The sequence below is a fragment of the Haematobia irritans genome, chromosome 4 (assembly GCF_050003625.1).
Source record: "Haematobia irritans isolate KBUSLIRL chromosome 4, ASM5000362v1, whole genome shotgun sequence".
Taxonomy (NCBI): Eukaryota; Metazoa; Arthropoda; class Insecta; order Diptera; family Muscidae; genus Haematobia; species Haematobia irritans.
Genome location: NC_134400.1, coordinates 53,640,518 through 53,659,024, shown reverse-complemented (window position 1 = coordinate 53,659,024; position 18,507 = coordinate 53,640,518). Strand labels below are relative to the sequence as shown.

The following is an 18,507-nucleotide window of genomic DNA, read 5'->3' as shown; positions in this document are numbered from 1 at the left end:
ACTCCAATCAGTGGTGTAACTTTTCCTTTTACTAAATCAGATCTAATGATAGACTTTGATGCACCAGTATCCAACGTCAAAGTACGCTTGTCGCCATTAATAACACCCGCAATAGTTAAATTGTTATTTGTGAGTGACAAGGTTTTATTAATGAGCGGTGGCACTACTGGCTTTTTGTTGCGGCTTGAGCTCGCCGGAATTGTGGGTTCTTTTCCGCTCTTATCCAACTTACAAATAAATTTAGTGCCAGGTGGTAAAATGAGTTTTACTTGACAAATAACATTTGACGGTTACACTTTTGAATTTTGAATTTTTAAATCGGAAACGGACGGACATTTTCCAAACGGAAGTTGATACAATACTAAGCAAACATTGAATTTGGCCCCTTATTGGAATCAGATGGAAATGATTCCATGGGCAGCCCACCCGCTACATGAACAAAAAGTGTTCATCCAAATGAGATGTTTAAGGCCCAAGATGAATATGATTAAACACCTCCCTTAGCATGCACGAATCTCCTTTGTCAACCAACTACATACTCAACCTTTAGTTTACTAAGAATTCAAAACATAATGTTTTTGACTTTCAATTAAATTCACATAATTTATATTATTTTTGTAATATAAAAATAATGACTTATAACATATATATATGTAAAAATAAGAGACAAATAATTAACAAAAACAAAACATAATAATATAACAATAAATTAAACGCAAATGAAAATATTAATAATAATTGGCCAGTAAATTTTTGTTCACTAGTAATTTTATTTCAATCTTATATAAATGAAAATATATTAATTTTCTTTAGTTTTTGTCTACTTGACCACTTATTGTTATTATTTTTATTTTTAAACAGTTTTTAGAAGACTTATTTTTAGTTCCCTTTAAGATTTCTTGTAGATTTTTCATTTCTTTGAATAAATGTATGTTCTTATATGATTGTTGTTTTTGCAAAAAAAATTATGTGTTGTGTTTCTGAATTTCAAAAAAAAAATATGAATTTATGTTTGTTTCTTTAAATAATTTTCATATTCTTTAGCAATTGTAGCGTTTGAATTTTTAGAGTGACTTTCCTTTCCTGATATTACATAATATTGTCACGTTTTCGGGGTTTTAGAAATATCACGTGGTTTTATGGATTTTACGTCTTGAGTTTCGTAATTCTTTTGTTAGACTTTCGTGATCAAAATACAACGATTTTAGGCTAAAACCCTTGTTAATAACCATTTACTGCCATCTATTTGTCGATACTATGAGTCATATACCCCTTTATAGCAAATTGCAATAATTTGGTTGAAGAAATGTGGTTCGTGTACTCACTGTTCTTTCTCACCAATAGTGTAATGAGTTCCTCGGGACATGTGGTAGATGGAGCCGATATCCTTCACTTTGTGCAGTGAATAGGTTTGTGGCCACGATATCCTACGAAATGGATTAATTCCAACTTGAATTACAACCTACTCAACAAAAATCATATAATAGCACAATATTTTGCTTACCCGAGGTATAAATCTTAACACCTATCGAATAATGTATGCAATAGCAAAACGACCACAAGATGGATATGAGATTCCAAAATCTACCAAAAAAAAAGGAGTAAACTCAAACTTGGTTCCTTGTCACTTTTCCTATTATTCCTTACTAAGTAACTCTTGGTAGTGGAGCATACAAAAAAAACTTCACCAAATTACTCTCAGACTTTCACTTCGTATTTCACACTAAAATGTTCAATTCTTCACAACGGTATAACTATGAATGATCACCCCACATTTCCAGTCCTAACCATAAATACTGCCATCTATTTTGGGAATTTGTCCCTGTAGTTGTGTCTTTGAGACAGGTCACACAAACTACTTTATGATGGAATATATTACACCTCACAACAACTCTGGAGTCCCGAAAGTGGTATACATTCTAGGTCCCAGAAACTCCCGATAGGTGGCGACATGTATCCCTAAATGGCCATCCAAAAAAAGTTCTAAGATTGTTGTTGATCTGGTGGATAGCATGGATATAGATACGTAGGGACTTAGTATGGTGGGATATCATACATAGTCGGTTCTACATTCTCCTTTTCTACTCCAATTAATAATAATCCATGCTCGCATGCATACCATAAATTCCATCTGTTCACATACAGGTGATTCAGAAAACATATGGAAAACTTGATACGTTAAACAACCCTGTAAAAACAACTGACCTGTCAGAATTAAGAACATTTGTAAGCCAAGCCACCACAAAGACCACATTGAATTACAAATTTAGCCAAAATCTATTTAATTTCTGTATGTTGGCCAAATATAATTCAATCCAAATTAGTAGTGGCCATATCACATCACATAAAATTCAACTGCCTTTCAATATAAATACGTCCGCATCGTCTGGCAATTACTGAAAATAAAAATAAAACGAATAGTGGTCATTCGCTCTGAGGAAGATACAGATAGAGGCTTGGCCACAAGGAGTCTAATTAATGAACACACTCATCCACAAAGAGTGCATTGGCAAGTCAAAACAAGAATCATATCCAAAAGGGTGGATGAAATCTGTTGGCATAGGACGTCAAACATCAACATTCCACAGGTGCCGGAACCTGGAAGTTGTGGATTCTGGTCAACTTATTCCCATGGACTATAATAAATTAAGCAACATGTACGTATGTTATGTATTCAAATAAAAGAAATTTTGCTAATGCCTACATCCATTTTTCTTTTCTTGGATAACATATCTTCGAAAATAGGAAAGGGAATATTGTTATATATTCCATTCCATCTAGATGAAGAACGGAAGTCTTTGCTAATGTTTACTTTTGTGTACAATGTGGTGGTACTGTGTTCATGCCAAATGTTGTTCCGAGTCAATAATTGTTTATCTAATTACTATCAATTTCCAAAAATATATAGAATCATTCACAATAGTTACAGAGTGTCTTCTTTTGACTTGGCAATATACATTTGATAGTTCATTTGTTCTCAGAATTGAAGATTTCCTATTTTATCTTTGGGAACACAAAACGGATTAATAATATTTCTAATCATGTTGCAACATAATTTCATTTGCCTTTAAAGAAAGTACCTCATAACAATAAGGGTATTGTCTTGAACCAAATTCGGGTTTAATTTTCTTTGGGAAATCTACAAAAAAAATGTTTAATGTATGTTAAACCATGATATAATGCTACTTATTTATTAATTAATTTATTATAATTATAAATTATAATAGACTTATTCATACGGGCTCTAGCAACTAGAGACTCAGCTCGAATATAGTAGGTATCATACACTCAAAGAAATTTGTTCTTAAAAAAAATCTAAAATAGAAGCAACGCTGATACAAAAAAAATTAAAGCTGAGATTGTTTGTTTGAATAACAAGCAATTACTTCTGCTCTTTTTATTTATGTAAAAAAAGGAAAGGCAATTTATTGATTTATTTAATGACTGTTTCTGATGGAATTAATAAAAGCCATTTTTGAATGAACTGAATGTAAATATAGATTTTATTTTATTATTCCACCAAAATGTATTGGATACATTTTTTTTTAAATGACACTGAGCGGAAACAGATGTCAGTCCTACATGGCATTACCAACAATAATTAGATGTAGTACTTCTTTTTGTTTTGAAAACTACTTATTGACTTTCTTTAACAGCAGCCGTCACAAAGCCGAATTTCTCTTGCGAATGCAAATGAGAAAGAAAATTTGGGAACAATTAATCGGATGCTATATATTAGAATGGGTTGAGTTATAATTGAAAATAGGAAAATTAGTTGATGGAATATGTATAATTGTACTGGGTAATTGTTAATGAGAGACAAAAACTAGTTGGTAGATGTAAAATGGATTTTGTGTTGGCTTTTATAGAGTCTTGTATTTGTTTCTTTTAGATAAAAGTGATTTTCCAATAGACATTTGAATTTAGTTTAATGAGATATGAGATATAGTTTGAGTGATAATGAGAAAATCAGTAATGTTTTATTTTAACAAAAAAAAATCTTCATTGTATTTCATAATAAAAATAATTATTATCAAATACATAGTAGGTTTTCTACTTAGTTATTTTTTTTTTCTTGTTTGTTCTTAGCACTAAATGTATAGTTTCAAAATCAAAAGCTAATATTTAAGATGCTGTCCATGTACTGATCCTATAAGTTGGCCCTTCATGTTTTCGACCTCATAAATATTCTTGCCAATTGGTCGTCTTATACGGCACTTCAGCCATGGCTTACATAACTTCGCGTTGATCCCTTTGCTAAAATTACTCTGGACGAAATTCTTGCGATACACCTCCTGTCCAGCTTTAAAGTGAGTGTTCCTAGCTCTTTTATCATAGCTTCTAACGTTTCTGTTGTAGGCCTCGTGTAGCTTCTCTGTTATCCTACGGTTTATAATCTGCATTTTGTCTGTCTGTGGTAAAATTTGAACACTACCGTCTGCCAATGCACCAATCTTTTTTAGGATCTGGTACGCTTGTGCATGAGTAATCATGTTGTAACCAAATAAGGCATAATAAGGAGTAAGACCAGTCGATGAGTGAACTGTCGAACGTAGTGAACATTCAATTTTCGACAAATTTTCATCCCATCGGTTCTGATCGCTTCCTAGGAAACTCCTTATGCTGCTTATTATAGATTGATTAACTCTCTCACTAGCATTTGCTTGTGGAGAATGTATGGCAGTTTTCATATGGTGTATTCCATAAATATTCATGAGTTCTTGAAACGATTCACTCAAAAATTGTTTACCATTATCTGAGTGTAACGTTTCGGGAACTCCGAATTTATGGAATACTTCTTGTGTGAGAAATCGTATTACTGATTTCGAAGTGGCCTTAGGAATGGCCTTTAATAGAACAAATTTGGTTCTATGATCCAAAACAATAAATATATGGGTATTTCCACTACGTGTACGAGGGTACGGTCCGAGAAAATCAACATAGATTTTCTGAAAAGGTCGCTCGGTCTTTACTTCCTGTCCCATCGTAGGTCTAAGAGTTTGCTTTGGGTGCTTGTTCTCTTTGCAACTCTGACAATACTTTAAGAAGTTTCTAACGTCCGTGGACAAAGTGGGCCAATAAAAGAACTGTCGAATGTTTGAAATAGTTTTGGCAACACCACCATGACAGGTATTCTCCTCGTGAGATTTTCGAATTATTGGATCAGTCAAGTTTTTAGGGATCCAAATTCTCCAACAGTCTTCCTCGTCCTCTACATCACCACGATTGAATTCAATTCTTTTGTATACTAACCCATCGTCTACTTTTAAATCCGGCAATGTTTTCCTATTCTGCTGAATAGTATCTATTAATGTCAAGTAGTCCGGATTAGTAAATTCAGGAGAATTGAAATCAATTAAAGCATTATTACCAAGATACAATTCATCCATATCGAGACGCGATAACATATCGGGTACTACATTTTTAGTTCCCTTTCTATGTTCTATGGAGAATTTGTATCCTTGGAGTTTCAAGCTCCATCGTGCTAGCCTACCATTCAAGTCCTGCTGCTTCATCAGCCATTTCAGACTTGAATGGTCTGTTATGACTGTGAATTCCATCAGTTCAATATATTGACGGAACTTGTCAATGGCTAGCACGACGGCTAAACACTCCCTCTCCGTAGTCGAATAATTCTTTTGAGCCGAATTGAGTTTCTTCGAAAAGAATTCAACTGGATGTTCGTCCCCATTCTCATCTCGTTGAAACAAAACTGCTCCAACTCCAACATTTGAAGCGTCGCATTGGACGAAAAATGGTTTTTGAAAGTCCGGGCTGATTAAAACCGGGCTGGAGACGAGTTTCTCCTTTAGCTTCTCAAACGCCAACGTAGCTTCTGGTGTAAAACAAAATTTAGTACTCTTCTTGAGAGTATCAGTAATAGGCGCTGTTAAAGTGGAATAGTCGGAAATAAACCGCCTATACCATCCGACTGTTCCAAGAAACTTTCGAACATCTTTTAGGTTCTTTGGAGGAGTAATTTTGGTTATTGCCTCGACTTTTGAAGGATCAGTTTTGAGCTTTCCATCGCCGACAATATAACCAAGATACTTCAGTTCCTTATAGCAAAATTTTGATTTTTGCATATTGATCGTCAAGCCGGCTGAATTCAATCTTTGACCCACAATTCTCAGTATATTTATATGGGATTCGAAATCTGATGATACTACTAAAAGGTCATCTAGATATACGAACACCTTTTCCTTCAGTTCTGATGGAATGACCCGATCCATCAAACGACACATGCGTTGGGCCGCGTTACACAGTCCGAAGGGCATTACTTTGAACTGGTAATGAGGTCTCCCTTGGACTGTGAAAGCCGTTTTGGATCTGCTAGATTCTTCCAATGGAATCTGCCAAAATGCGTCTTTTAAGTCAATGGCGGATATGTAGTACGTATCCCCCAATCGACTTAGAAGACCATCTATATTTGGTAGTGGATACGCATCTTTCTTGGTCACTTTGTTGAGCTCACGGGCATCAAGACAAAGTCTATTCTTGCCTGGCTTTATGACCAAAGTCACCCTATTATTCCATGCAGCGTCGGTGGCAGGTTCTATTACGTCCAATTCGAGCATTCGGTCAATTTCGGCGTAAGTAAGTTTTTGAACTGCAGGCGAAACAGGGTAGTAACGCATTTTTCTTGGCTCTGCGTCGCCAGTATCTATAAAATGTTGTTCAAGATTTGTTTTACCTAATCCAAACTTACTAAAACACCGGAATTCCAATTTTACGTTTTCCAGAACTATTTGTTGTTCGTGGGTCAAAACATGTACTTGTGGGTCCAATACATTTGCCGATAATTCATTTATGGAAACATTATTGAATGAAATGTTGATACCAAACTTTTTCCAGAAATCTATTCCAAGAATAAGTTCCTGTGATAATGTTGGTACAACATAAAAACACATCAATGCTGATCTACCATTGCATTCAACATTAGCTCTAATCTTTCCAACTATATTCAATCCATATCCATCAGCAGCATTAATTGTTGAACGAAAATTAAAAATTTCCAATTTCATTATTGAAATATTTTCAAAACAATTTTTGCCCAAACAGGAAACGGAAGCTCCGCTATCCATTAAACCTTTTAAAACAATATCGTTAATTTTAACATCTAAATAAGGACGAATATCTTTCTCGGAAGATAAAGTAGAAATAAATAAAGACTTTCGTTCAGATTTTCTGTTTTGGAATCTAATTCTTGTTTTTATTATTTTTGCAGAAGCTCCTGGAAAATCTTTAAATATTTCTTCACGTTTCCTCATATAGTTGGCTAAACGGACTTCATAGGGAATAATTTCTTTTAGTTTTCGTTCACAATTTTGCTTTTGGACTACATTTTGGGCTATATTGAAATTCATTGGTCTCTGGACAGTTGGGCTCAATTTTTGAATTCTGTTCTTGTCACAAATCGGGTTTGATGATGGTGTATTACTACAACCATGATTACTTACTGGGGCTGTTTCGGATCGGAACATGATGGCCCCGTCCTCATCATGCTCTTCCGTTGGTTTCCCCTGCATCTAGTGCAGTTCGGCGTGGTGACATTGTCGAGACCACACTTGTAGCAAAAAAATGCGTCTCTTTTCAGATTCGCATTCGATATATGTATGTCCGGGTTGACAACAATTCCAGCATACCAATTGTTTGCCATTGGAATCCATTTTCAAAGCTTCCAATTGGTATTCTGTTTGTGTCATTTGGTTAGAGTCATCGTAATTCCAATCAAGAGTATTTTCGAGTTCATTTACCCTACGCAATTGCTGTGGCGGCCTGTACGAAGCACGTTTGGAGAGATTCCTCTCAGCTCGCCTACATTCTTCCAATAAGCGGTCTATACTAGAAATTTGCATTGGAAATATGAGATGTGCTAAGCCATCTTTCAAATTATCCTTTACTATTCGAACAAGTTCATATTCAGGGATTGATCTTCGCATTTGGTTATTTAAATTCAAAATCTCTTGGAGATAAGTATCAGCAGATTCGTTGTAAGATTGGCGTCTTTCCATAATCTTACGCTGAATCTCGAAATCACTTTCGAACCGCTGAAACTTTTTCTTGAGATTTTGTTTTAAATAATCCCAATCACAAGTTGGATTTTGGCGTCTAAAACTCCAAAACCATTCATATGCACTCCCGGATAAAAGATGATGAAATCCTTTTAACAAAACATTCCAAGGGCAATTGGCGTCTTCACGTATGGTTTCAACCCTGAAGATAAAATCTTCTACACTAACTGACCGCTCCTGTCCATCAAAACGGATTCCCCATTTTTCAAGATTCCAGTTTTCAGGAGGTCTTGAAAAATAGTTTAAGGACGTAGCTGTCGCAAAATTCTGAGGAGGAGGTGGAGGGGGTTGATAAAAATCATGTCCAGGGGGTGGTATGTCATATCTGGGTTCAAATTGTGGAACATTTATATTTGTCATATGGCTATATGGAATATTATTGCCTAAATCATTTCCTACATTCCTCCGAGGAATATGATTTGTAGTCTGACTACGTGGATGTGGTGGAATAGATGATCCTGATTCCTGTCTTGGCACAGGTGGTGGTGGTAAATTCAAATTTGGCGGTTGGTTTGCAATTGGTCTAGGTGGCAAGTTATGCAAATCTGGCCTCTCGATAGAAATGGCTCTCTCAGATCTCATTGTCTCTCTCACCAATTCTGGAATAATTCTTCGAAGATTCTCGTTCACCTCTTGCATGGCCTTAGCTTGTGCTGCACCGACAGCAGCTGTTACATAGTCCTGCAACCTTAAACCTGTACTATTCACACGTATATCGTTCTCTACATTGTTCCTATTTTGTCCGTCATTTCTATTGGTTTGGTTTCCAGTCTGATTAACCCCTTGAGAACGCAATTCATCTCGTATACCTATGGCAGTTATGCTACTAAACTCAGGTGACGGTATAGAAAGGTCTTCAGGAGAAGAACTTGTCCGTGGACCTAAATTTAAATTTTCCTCATTGTCACCAACAAGTGTTGTATGTGAAAAATTATGGGGATTTACAAGAATATCCACTTGACTCGTAACTCTAGCGTTTGAAGTCGAAGCTGCAGTAGTAGTCGTAGTAGGAGTATTTGTGGTCATGTTTGGATTTGTTGCCACTGGGCTTGATCTATTTGATCTTAGTCTCATTTTCCTTCTTACTCTCATTGATAGCAATATACCCAAAAACGTTTTAAATAAATTTAGAAATGAATTATTGAATCGGAAGAATGTTTAATGAATTGTTAATGACTTTTTAAATAATTTTGAAGTAGAAATGTTTGTAGTGTAGATATTAATAAATTTTTTGAAGTGTAGATAGTAATAAATATTTTTGTAATGTAGATAGTTCTCTTATATATTTCGCAGGAAAAATTGTTTTAGATTATTTTGTTTTTTTGTGTTCTTTTTTTTTTTGAAATTCAGTTTTTAATTTCTTTTTAACAGATATGAACGTTACTTTTTTTTTAAATTCAAATTTCTCTACTTTTATCCTTTTTTTTAATTTTCCTTTTTTTTATATGTATTTATTCAAAGTTTTACTATTAGAAAAATTTCAATATTTCAATAAAATTGAATATTGAATATTTTAACAAATTTTTCAAAATTTAATTGAAAGAAAAAAGACTAACGTTCATAAATATTTTTTTTAATTGGTTTTGTAAACGTATGTGATGTAATGTTGGATGTAATATTTTTTTTGTATATGTTATTGTTAAAAAAAATAGTTTAGGAATTCAGTTCAATATGTCTGTACAAAGTAAACGTTACTTTCTTTAATTTCAAAATTTGTTGAATTAAAGAGATTTTTCTTTTAATTTTAAATTATGATTCTAGGTTTTAACATGCAATTTTAAATCATACAGAATAATTTGAAAATTCGAAAAATAACGTTTATTTTATACTTGTGTTTCAATTTATAACTTTGTATAAATTGAATATCAAAATATTTTAAATTCGCAAAAATGTTTAACAATAGTACAAAAATAGTAGCTTTAACAATTTTGTAGAAAAATTTAATTTGTTAGAGTTTCAACTAAATTTGAAAATAGTAACGTTTTTGTTTCTTTGTTTTCTTAACTTTTTTTTAATTCTTTTAATCTTTTTATAATTCTTTTAATTTTTGCTATAAATTTTTAACGTGTAATAATTTTATTTTTTTGTTTTTATTTTCAGATTTTACATATGGTTGAGCATTTCTGTAGTTGATGTCAAAAAAGGAGATCGTGTAAAGTGCCAAATCCTCATATAATTTTTATTATTTATATTCGCCTCATTTTAACTAATTATCTTAGTTTAAGAAGAAAATCAAATTGAATTATATGTATAATATTTACAATTATATATGATTTTAAAGGAAAATCTAATAAATTGATTTGCCTGTATTGTATAAAACATTCTCTTTCTTTTTTTCTGTTTTTATTCTTGTAACCTTTAGGCTATTTTAGATGTTAATTTTATACAACTTCCATTTGAAAAATACGGATAGACAGGAACACAGACTTATACTAAAACAAATCTAAACCTAAGTTGACTAAGTAACAATAAAGTTGTTGAAGCTAAGTTGGAGTAGCAAATCTCAAAAATCTCAAGGATCATATGAGATGACTTACCCAACGAACTTCAACCACTGAATCGTCACTTGGTCACCACTATTTGACCCTACTATCTATCACTGTAGCAACACAGGCATAGCACTTTGACTGCTTTCCGGGACTTACAGGATATCAAGAGAAATCAAATAATGCTTAAAGTGGGATTTCTATGCAATAATTATTCAAAAATGAAACACTAAAACATAAAAATAGTCCCACGTTGTTGAGCGCCAATTTGTGAGTGACAAGGTTTTATTAATGAGCGGTGGCACTACTGGCTTTTTGTTGCGGCTTGAGCTCGCCGGAATTGTGGGTTCTTTTCCGCTCTTATCCAACTTACAAATAAATTTAGTGCCAGGTGGTAAAATGAGTTTTACTTGACAAATAACATTTGACGGTTACACTTTTGAATTTTGAATTTTTAAATCGGAAACGGACGGACATTTTCCAAACGGAAGTTGATACAATACTAAGCAAACATTGAATTTGGCCCCTTATTGGAATCAGATGGAAATGATTCCATGGGCAGCCCACCCGCTACATGAACAAAAAGTGTTCATCCAAATGAGATGTTTAAGGCCCAAGATGAATATGATTAAACACCTCCCTTAGCATGCACGAATCTCCTTTGTCAACCAACTACATACTCAACCTTTAGTTTACTAAGAATTCAAAACATAATGTTTTTGACTTTCAATTAAATTCACATAATTTATATTATTTTTGTAATATAAAAATAATGACTTATAACATATATATATGTAAAAATAAGAGACAAATAATTAACAAAAACAAAACATAATAATATAACAATAAATTAAACGCAAATGAAAATATTAATAATAATTGGCCAGTAAATTTTTGTTCACTAGTAATTTTATTTCAATCTTATATAAATGAAAATATATTAATTTTCTTTAGTTTTTGTCTACTTGACCACTTATTGTTATTATTTTTATTTTTAAACAGTTTTTAGAAGACTTATTTTTAGTTCCCTTTAAGATTTCTTGTAGATTTTTCATTTCTTTGAATAAATGTATGTTCTTATATGATTGTTGTTTTTGCAAAAAAAATTATGTGTTGTGTTTCTGAATTTCAAAAAAAAAAATATGAATTTATGTTTGTTTCTTTAAATAATTTTCATATTCTTTAGCAATTGTAGCGTTTGAATTTTTAGAGTGACTTTCCTTTCCTGATATTACATAATATTGTCACGTTTTCGGGGTTTTAGAAATATCACGTGGTTTTATGGATTTTACGTCTTGAGTTTCGTAATTCTTTTGTTAGACTTTCGTGATCAAAATACAACGATTTTAGGCTAAAACCCTTGTTAATAACCATTTACTGCCATCTATTTGTCGATACTATGAGTCATATACCCCTTTATAGCAAATTGCAATAATTTGGTTGAAGAAATGTGGTTCGTGTACTCACTGTTCTTTCTCACCAATAGTGTAATGAGTTCCTCGGGACATGTGGTAGATGGAGCCGATATCCTTCACTTTGTGCAGTGAATAGGTTTGTGGCCACGATATCCTACGAAATGGATTAATTCCAACTTGAATTACAACCTACTCAACAAAAATCATATAATAGCACAATATTTTGCTTACCCGAGGTATAAATCTTAACACCTATCGAATAATGTATGCAATAGCAAAACGACCACAAGATGGATATGAGATTCCAAAATCTACCAAAAAAAAAGGAGTAAACTCAAACTTGGTTCCTTGTCACTTTTCCTATTATTCCTTACTAAGTAACTCTTGGTAGTGGAGCATACAAAAAAAACTTCACCAAATTACTCTCAGACTTTCACTTCGTATTTCACACTAAAATGTTCAATTCTTCACAACGGTATAACTATGAATGATCACCCCACATTTCCAGTCCTAACCATAAATACTGCCATCTATTTTGGGAATTTGTCCCTGTAGTTGTGTCTTTGAGACAGGTCACACAAACTACTTTATGATGGAATATATTACACCTCACAACAACTCTGGAGTCCCGAAAGTGGTATACATTCTAGGTCCCAGAAACTCCCGATAGGTGGCGACATGTATCCCTAAATGGCCATCCAAAAAAAGTTCTAAGATTGTTGTTGATCTGGTGGATAGCATGGATATAGATACGTAGGGACTTAGTATGGTGGGATATCATACATAGTCGGTTCTACATTCTCCTTTTCTACTCCAATTAATAATAATCCATGCTCGCATGCGTACCATAAATTCCATCTGTTCACATACAGGTGATTCAGAAAACATATGGAAAACTTGATACGTTAAACAACCCTGTAAAAACAACTGACCTGTCAGAATTAAGAACATTTGTAAGCCAAGCCACCACAAAGACCACATTGAATTACAAATTTAGCCAAAATCTATTTAATTTCTGTATGTTGGCCAAATATAATTCAATCCAAATTAGTAGTGGCCATATCACATCACATAAAATTCAACTGCCTTTCAATATAAATACGTCCGCATCGTCTGGCAATTACTGAAAATAAAAATAAAACGAATAGTGGTCATTCGCTCTGAGGAAGATACAGATAGAGGCTTGGCCACAAGGAGTCTAATTAATGAACACACTCATCCACAAAGAGTGCATTGGCAAGTCAAAACAAGAATCATATCCAAAAGGGTGGATGAAATCTGTTGGCATAGGACGTCAAACATCAACATTCCACAGGTGCCGGAACCTGGAAGTTGTGGATTCTGGTCAACTTATTCCCATGGACTATAATAAATTAAGCAACATGTACGTATGTTATGTATTCAAATAAAAGAAATTTTGCTAATGCCTACATCCATTTTTCTTTTCTTGGATAACATATCTTCGAAAATAGGAAAGGGAATATTGTTATATATTCCATTCCATCTAGATGAAGAACGGAAGTCTTTGCTAATGTTTACTTTTGTGTACAATGTGGTGGTACTGTGTTCATGCCAAATGTTGTTCCGAGTCAATAATTGTTTATCTAATTACTATCAATTTCCAAAAATATATAGAATCATTCACAATAGTTACAGAGTGTCTTCTTTTGACTTGGCAATATACATTTGATAGTTCATTTGTTCTCAGAATTGAAGATTTCCTATTTTATCTTTGGGAACACAAAACGGATTAATAATATTTCTAATCATGTTGCAACATAATTTCATTTGCCTTTAAAGAAAGTACCTCATAACAATAAGGGTATTGTCTTGAACCAAATTCGGGTTTAATTTTCTTTGGGAAATCTACAAAAAAAATGTTTAATGTATGTTAAACCATGATATAATGCTACTTATTTATTAATTAATTTATTATAATTATAAATTATAATAGACTTATTCATACGGGCTCTAGCAACTAGAGACTCAGCTCGAATATAGTAGGTATCATACACTCAAAGAAATTTGTTCTTAAAAAAAATCTAAAATAGAAGCAACGCTGATACAAAAAAAATTAAAGCTGAGATTGTTTGTTTGAATAACAAGCAATTACTTCTGCTCTTTTTATTTATGTAAAAAAAGGAAAGGCAATTTATTGATTTATTTAATGACTGTTTCTGATGGAATTAATAAAAGCCATTTTTGAATGAACTGAATGTAAATATAGATTTTATTTTATTATTCCACCAAAATGTATTGGATACATTTTTTTTTAAATGACACTGAGCGGAAACAGATGTCAGTCCTACATGGCATTACCAACAATAATTAGATGTAGTACTTCTTTTTGTTTTGAAAACTACTTATTGACTTTCTTTAACAGCAGCCGTCACATATTTTTCTGTTGAACTATTGCTATGGAGATGGTGGGGCCATCGTCTGTGGGAGCCAGCTCTTGCCCCGCTGAACTAGCTCGATTTAGTTTAAAGGTGACTCACTTGACTGTGGGGTCACCTTCTTATGGCTATTGTTTAATGGAGATGGTGATGTGGACCTTGACCGTTTGCGTCGTGCTTTGCATTCTCGAGCTAGATGTCCCGGCTTATCACAGTTATAGCATTTGATCCGGGATTTATTTGCCTCTTGCTTCATTTCTTGCATTGCCTGCTTCATGGCCTCTTTTATCGACTCAATAACGGACTTTGATTCATCACACTCTGTCTCTACTTTACGTACCTTGTGAATTTGAGGCCGCGCTAGCAATCTCGCAGTCTCCTGTGCAAGTGCGAATGTTACTGTTTCAGCGAATGTAGCCTTTTGTGACGCATATGTTGCACATTTTATATCTGGGTCTCGAATTCCATTGACGAAGGTTTCAATCTTGATGCGGTCCACAAGAGGATGACTCTCACCTGGGTATGTCAAAAGCACTAGCCGCTCAACTTCTGTTGCGAAATCTTGTAGGGTTTCATTCGATTTCTGGATTCTTCCTCTCAATTCCATTCTGAAGATGTCCTGCTTGTGCTCTCCACCATACTTGCGTTGAAGTGCCGCTATTACTTCATTATAGTTATTTCTAGAAGCAGCGGGAATGCTTTGTATCACATCAGCAGCATTGCCCTTTAATGCCAATAGAAGTTCAATTGCTTTATCATCGTCATTCCACAAATTTCTACAAGCAACCATTTCGAATTGGAATTTGAAGACATCAAATGACGTTGAGCCATCGAAAACAGGAGTTTTGATTTTTGAGCCCTCGATGACGCGCACTGGACCACCTTTAATTTCCAGCTCTGACATTTTTTTCTCAAGGTGTAGAAATTTTTCATCGTGAACCACAAATTTCTTATCCAATTCCACAATTTGATTTTTTATATGGTCCACACGATTCTCCATGCCTTCAGAAATTTGTTGTAATTTTTCGTTGACCATTCTAGAATTTTCGTCGAATTTTTCTTCCAATTTTCTAGAATTTTCTTCCATTTTTCTAGAATTTGCTTCCATTTGTAGGGCATTTTCTTTCAGCAATTTTCTAGAATTTTCTTCCATTTTTCTAGAATTTTCTTCCATTTTTCTAGAATTTTCTTCCATTTTTCTAGAATTCTCATCCATGATTTTTCTAGAGTTTTCTTCCATCATTTTGCTTAAAACATTGAGCATTGAGGTGTAATCCACAACACTTGAAGCCACAGATGGATTTTCTACACTGCTGGTATTGACGAGTATTGATTCGTCAATGTCCTCCTTATAATCAAACTCATGCGTCGCAATGTCCATATTACGCCGTTCAAACTCTTCCAGTAGACGCTTTTGAAGCTGGGCCTTATTGCCTGTTGTCGGCAGGTCCAGTTTGCTCAATTCCTTTTTTAAGTCTTCCACACGAAGCTCATTAAACTTCATTGTAGATTTTTTTTTCGTTATTTCACTTCCGACACCAATTGTTACGTTTTTATATTTAGGCGTTTTTAATTACCCGACAATTAAAACACAGTTCTTCTAAATAACGACAATCTACAATTTATTTACTATGACTTCACACTTTACAATTCGTTCACACTGAAGTTATTCGTTTGACGCTTTAATTAAGACTGACTCGTTAGCAGCATGCGAGCGCTTTTATATATGACGGTGTGGCAATACGAGAACATTCTGGTAGCACTACAATATTCTGGCAACGCCAGAACATTCTCAGACAATGCTAGAAGGATCTACGACCATTAAGTTGTTTACCTGGTGGCTGCCAAACACATACACACTCACATAGATATATGCTCGCATTACTACAACAACAACAATAATGACAATAGACAATGAGATGAAATGAGAATGCAGAATAACAAAGCAAAGGGGTTGCTATTCTATGAGAGAGTAAGAACTAACATTTTGGTAAGCAAACAAAAGAACATAAACGAAATTCAGGAAAATACTAGAAATGAATAGATGATTCCAACAAGTGATAGCGAAATTTTATCGTTACAATTTGAAATTTTAAATTAACGGAAACTAATTTAAATAAACTTATATCTATAATTATTAAATTCGTAACAATATTTTGTCGAAGATATTGTACCATAAATAAATAAATATCGATTCAAAAATGTCTACACAAAAGGTACTTAATCATTCGCGGGGGTACTACGGTACCAACCGGGGTGAAAAAGTATTGAAAAAAGTACTATAGTACTGCATTTTCCATCCCTGCAGTTACTACGTACTCATCCGAACTTTCATTTTCAACAATGAAGAGATTAAAGACGCATCTTAGAAATTCGACTAGCGAGAGTAGACTCAATGGATTGGCATTAATATCGGTCCATCGCCGAATAAATGTGCCGACTGAAGAAGTCATTGATTTATTTGCTGCCCAAAAAGCCCGTCGGCTCAATTTAATATTATAAAAATATTGTATACATACCTATGCATAAATAAAATTTTCTACACATGAGATTATATGAATATATTTTTTTTAAGTTTTAAGTTGTACGGGGGACGGGTGTTACAGTGGGCTGATTTTCTTCATATTTTCAAAACAGCATTTAATAGATGCTGTATGCATTTTTGCGAAAAATAAACATTCTAGTTATAAATTTACAGAAGATATCGCATTTTTGAAATATTATTTGTATGGGAAAGATATATACGGGAGCAATATCTAAATCTGAACCGATTTCAATAAAATTTGGCACACAATACTATGCTACTCATTGTACTCCTAGTGCAAAATGTCAACCAAATTGGGGTAAAACTCTGGCTTCTAGGGCCGTATAAGTTCATATCGGACGAAAGATATATATGGGAGCTATATCTAAATCTGAACCGATTTCAATAAAATTTGGCACACTAGACTATGCTACTCATTGTACTCCTAGTGCAAAATTTCAACCAAATTGGGGTAAAACTCTGGCTTCTAGGGCCGTATAAGTTCATATCGGACGAAAGATATATATGGGAGCTATATCTAAATCTGAACCGATTTCAATAAAATTTGGCACACTAGACTATGCTACTCATTGTACTCCTAGTGCAAAATTTCAACCAAATTGGGGTAAAACTCTGGCTTCTAGGGCCGTATAAGTTCATATCGGACGAAAGATATATATGGGAGCTATATCTAAATCTGAACCGATTTCAATAAAATTTGGCACACTAGACTATGCTACTCATTGTACTCCTAGTGCAAAATTTCAACCAAATTGGGGTAAAACTCTGGCTTCTAGGGCCGTATAAGTTCATATCGGACGAAAGATATATATGGGAGCTATATCTAAATCTGAACCGATTTCAATAAAATTTGGCACACTAGACTATGCTACTCATTGTACTCCTAGTGCAAAATTTCAACCAAATTGGGGTAAAACTCTGGCTTCTAGGGCCGTATAAGTTCATATCGGACGAAAGATATATATGGGAGCTATATCTAAATCTGAACCGATTTCAATAAAATTTGGCACACTAGACTATGCTACTAATTGTACTCCTAGTGCAAAATTTCAACCAAATTGGGGTAAAACTCTGGCTTCTAGGGCCGTATAAGTGCATATCGGACGAAAGATATATATGGGAGCTATATCTAAATCTGAACCGATTTTGTCGATACTTTGAAATTTTCTTAATTCTATTATATTAGGAACTCGTGCCAAATTTCATTACTCTCGTACAACTCCTTCTATTTTTGGCCGTCGAATGTATGGGAAGGACACACTGTGCGGCGTTGGCGTTTGACATATCGACGTTGGCATTTGTCAAAACCAACATTAGGTCTTTTCGCGTACTTTTCTAGCAATAATTATCCAATAAAAACTAGCAAAAGAGTAAGTCTCTTTGCTTAAAATTGCTGAAAAGTACGCGAATGCAATCCAGTAACTAGAGAAAAGTAATCGTGAAAAATTGCGATTTTAGCGGCTAAACTCGAACCCACCTTAAAAGGTACATTACTAAAAGTGTTGCTTGTTCACAAATGCTATTGCATAATCAAACAAATACTAATTGTGGTTAACGTTTGAAGTTTTATAATGTGTACCATTTTACTAT

At 33.9% G+C, this 18,507-nt stretch overlaps 1 long non-coding RNA gene across 1 annotated transcript; it reads left to right on the top strand.

Annotated features, from left to right (window-relative positions):
* Window positions 1–2,169: 2,169 nt before the first annotated feature.
* LOC142236086 (uncharacterized) lies at window positions 2,170–3,499 on the top strand. The gene is made up of 2 exons (XR_012721897.1): window positions 2,170–2,657; window positions 2,746–3,499. It is a non-coding gene; the product is annotated as an uncharacterized LOC142236086 (long non-coding RNA).
* The last annotated feature ends 15,008 nt before the right edge of the window (window positions 3,500–18,507 follow it).